Source organism: Pteropus alecto, unplaced genomic scaffold (genome assembly GCF_000325575.1).
Source record: "Pteropus alecto unplaced genomic scaffold, ASM32557v1 scaffold24, whole genome shotgun sequence".
NCBI lineage: Eukaryota > Metazoa > Chordata > Mammalia > Chiroptera > Pteropodidae > Pteropus > Pteropus alecto.
The window spans coordinates 13,966,211-13,971,213 of NW_006439192.1; positions in this window are offsets into that span (position 1 = coordinate 13,966,211).

A 5,003-nucleotide genomic window follows, 5' to 3' on the forward strand; every position below is an offset into this window, starting at 1 on the left:
AGATACTATTAAATACTCTTTCTAGTATCTTGTAGAGGTGTACCATAAAGCATATTTTGGTCAAAGACCAAGTGCCCTAATGTTAAAATCAATACATATCACAGTTGAGACAAAGCCAAAAGATGAACTTCTAGAATTAAGAATAAATCTGAAATTTCATAAAATTAAAAATTTTATTATAATTTATATTATTTAAATGCTTGTTGTCAAAATTGTCTTTTAAATTTTATAATCCAGGAAATATTATTATTTTTCCACAGGTTCATCTGTGAGATTGTACAACCACTACATGGAACATCTGTGTCATTAAATGGACATTCATTTTCAATTTGAGTTGCTTAATGAGCAAAACTCCTTAAAGAAAGTTAAATATCTAAAAATTAGAATCCTAAATTTCCTTTATTTAAATTTTTGGATATTGTACACTGAACAATTGCATAAAGATTATAATTATTATACAATCTCTAGCATTCTGTCTTACATTATTTAAATTGTATAAACATTTGTTGGTTCAAAAAATATTGAACATTCTTATATAGTTAACATACTCTGTTAATACTGTAATTTCATTTGCAATTTCTAATATAATTCTCAAATTTTATCATCCTACATACTTAACTATTTGAAAGTTTACAATAGCTTTTTCATGTTATTAACATTTTACAGTCATTATTAATTACTATACTATTGTGCTTTTGCAATAATAAATAAGCAGTTTTATTTCAAAATAATAGACTTCACCACAAAAACAACATAAGGAGAATATTTGCTCTGAGTAACATCTGGAATATTTATATATATTTGTAAATGAACATTCAGATTCATAATAAATCCAAATAATATGTCTTATTTGTGTTACTGATATTGTAACTCTGTTTAAGTAGAAACCTTGAGAGCACAGAATTATTGATCATATTCAGGTTCAGGGATGCCAGAAATTATATTGAAGTTGGCTTGCAGCTATTCAGTCTTTTGAAGACCAAGGTTGAAGCCACACTGAATTGCTGATTTGGGCCAAATATCAAAGCCAAACAAAATCTCCATGCAATTCTAATAACTACGAATATTTTTAACAGAAATTGTAATAATACGTTGAATAATATAAATGAGGACTTGCACAAATGGAAATAAATTATGCTCATGGTTGAAAAGTCACAATATTATTAAAATATAATTCTCTCCAAATTAATTATTAATTTCAACTCAATTCTAAGCAAAATTCCAATGGATTTTTTTCATAGAACTTGACAAAACCTATTCTAAAATTCACATGATGAGAGCAATGGGACTAAAAAAAGTTGAAAAGAAATAAGGTAGAACAAGGTGGGATCTGCAAGGCCATTTTGAGGAAAAGGAATAGTTTTGTAATTCAAACAACAGTGCCTCATGTTCACCATGGCTCAGTGGTGTCCTAACATACACCAAGCCTCAGTTTAAAGGTATAAATTAGACCAATGTACTAGAATTGAGAGGACAAATACAGACCTATGAGCATTTATAAATTGGATAAATGACAGAAGAGGCATTAAAAATAAAGTGTGTTTTTCAATAAATGTTACTATGAAAACAGATTCAGTCATATGGAATAAAAATAAAATTAAAGATATACCTTATTATCCATTGTAATGATTGACCTAATCTGTATAAATGGTATAAATGAAAGACCTAATCTGTAGAGTTTTTGAAAGAAAATATAATAGAATATCTTCATGGCTGCAAGGTAGAGAAATATTTCTTAAGCATGATTCAAAAGTTCAAAACATAAAATTGATGAATTTGAAAGCATTAAATTTTTAACTCTTCAACTAGCAACCATACAAAAGTGGAAAGACTAGCTACCAATTGAAAGAGATTATTTGTGATTCATGTAACTGGTAAAGAATTAGTTATAGAATATATAAAGACATCTTGCTAATTAATAGGAAAATAGGAAAACAACAAAAATGTGATAAAATTATATGAATAGGTGATCCAATGACTAATGTCCAAAAAATATATGAACAGATACTCAAGTTCATTTCTCAAGTTCATTTCTAAGTAGGAAAATGAAAAACAAAATAATAGTAAAATATTATTTTATAGCCATCAGATTGACAGAATTGAAAATATTTGCTATTAACCATTCATTAAGTTGTGGAAAAATAGGTAATTTTATAGACTGTGAAAAGTGTAAAATTATACAAATACCTTTGAGGGCAATATGGAAATATGCCCTCAATGTATATATACAATATATATATTATGGTGACATTGGTTAATGAAATCCAGTAAGTTTCAGGTATAAAATTCAACAGTAAGGTATATATATATATATTACATTGTGTGTTCATTGCCCATAGTTAGATTTCTTTCTGTCACCATATATTTGACCCCTCCTCCCTGCTCCTCCTCACCCTCTGGTAATCGCTAGTCTATTGTCCATGTCCATGAGTCTCTATTTGTTGTTCCTGTTTGTTGCTTTTAGGTTTATATCTCACATATAAGTGATATCATGTGGTTTTCCACTTTTTCTATCTGGCTTATTTTGCTTAGTGTGATTATCTCAAGGTCCATCCATGTTGTCACAAATGACAGAATTTCATCTCTTCTTATGGCGGAGTAACTTCTAAGTATATACTCTTCTAGAGAAACCCTAGCTCACAAGGTTTGTAGACATATGGTTGGAAATTCATGTTTATAATAGTGAAGAATTGGATACAGCCTAACTGTTCATTGAATAAACTGTGAAGTACTCCATCAATAGGATAACATAAGTACTTAAAATGAATGAACCAGGGATAAATGCATCAACATGATGAAAACTCAAAAACAGAATACTCAAAATTAAAGGCAACTTAAATAATGATATCCACAGTCTTAGACTATTCGTATAAAGACAAAATACACAAAACTTTATGTAGTGTTATGGATAAATCCCTGTGCGGTAATAATATAAATGTGTACATGAAATCAGCATTCTAATGAACAGGATATAAATGGAGCAGCGAAAGGCAATCTGGGAAGGGTAGCCAAGTACAGAAACTTTTTCTGTGATCTTTTTTAAAATCTGAATATATCAAAATGTTAAAGATTTGGTAAAGCTTAACAATCTTTTCCTGTGTGATAATTACATTGTTTACATACTTTTCTGTATGTTTGAAAAAATTCTCTGATAAAAATGGAGGTTTTTATCATGTTCATTGACTAAAGAATGATAATTGAACCAGAACTAATGTAACTATCATAGAAAACACTGAGTCTTAAGCAGAAAACATAAAACAAGTTACAGCAAGCACTGCATAACTTTACTCCTCTACATTTGCAAAATACTACCTTTGATTAACGAGGGAGGATACATAGGAGTGATGTACAGCTGCCTTTATAAACCAATCAGTAGAAGAGGAGATAAAGTTGTTTCCATGGTATGTTCAGAAAATAAATTTTCCTATCAAAAATAAGAGACTGTTGTCAAAAACTAAAATAAAATGGGCAAAATGTAGTCAATGGTTTAATGAATATAACAACAAAGATTAGAAAGAGATTCCTTTGAAATTTATAATTTACCAAATTTGTGGGTGATGATGTAAAGTTATGTTTAGGTAGAAAAATAGACTATTTTTTTAAGAGTGAAAAACAAAAGTTAAAATTGAGTTATTCTATGAAGAACATATTTTAAATAAATAATCTAATCAATTAAATAGCTGATCACATTGATTTTAATTTACCAATGTCATCTATCTTACAGGTAATCGTGATTATTTTCCCTAGACTTCCAATTGCACTTTCAACTACATAAATTCTGATCTTAGCTAGTGCCAACATTTCATCTATTTATAAAATCTCATGTACCCTGTTGCCATTTAGCATAGTAAATACCCATTTGTAAACAAAATGGAGATACATTATGATAGCCAAAGGGCAGAGCTTCACCTGGACAGAGATTCATCATTTTTTAATGTAGCACAGCTTGATGTGTGCGCTATCATCAAGCACTCTGAAAGGTTCTTGCCAGAGATTGATGACTTAAACAGTTACTGAAACTTAATAATAGCATCAAAGACTGCAGGTTGATATTGCACAAAACAGAAATATTACTTTTATTCTCATCCATGCTTACTGGAAATGTTAGAGAAAGCTGCAATCTTATATTATTCTCTATTGGTAATTATATGGTATTTTGATATGGCATTTGTAAGTACTGTATCGAAAATATTTCATTTGCATATATACCCAGAATTCGGATTGCTAGATCATATGGTAGTATTATTTTAATTTTTTGAGGAACCTCCATACTTTTTTCATAGAAGCTGCACCATTTTACATTCCCATCATCAGCATATAAGGGTTCCAATTTCTCCACATCCTCAAATTGAAATCATGATTTTGAAGTGACAGCTGCACTCCCATGTCCATGTACCACTGTTCACAATAGCCAAGATATGGAAACAACCCAAGTGTTTATCAACAGATAAATGGATAAAGAACATGTAGTATATACGTACAATAGAATATTATTTAGTCTTAAAAAAGGAAGAAAATCCTGCTGTATGCAACAGCATGGATGAACCTGGAAGACATTATGCTAGATGAAGCCAGGCATAGAAGGACAAACACTTCATGATTCCAATTATATGAGATAATTAAAAGAGTTAAACTCATAGAAGCAGAGAATGGAATTGTGGCTGCCAGAGGCTGGAGGGAGGAGGAAATGGGGAGTTGCTCAATGAGTATAACATTTCATTTATACAAGAAAAATGCATTCTAGAGCTCTGCGGTACAACATTGCGCCTAAAGTTAACAGTGCTATATTGTGCACTAAAATTTTGGTAAGAAGGTAGGTCTCATGTTCTTACCATAGTTTAAAAAATCAATTCAGTTGCAAATCAACTGTGAAACATTATGCAACAATATATAAAAGGGTTTATCAAGATCATATTTTATAGGCTATATGGGCATGAGAAGCACCAAATGAAAATCTAGAAAGATAATAGCATTTCAGTTATATATGTATTTAATGTCAAACA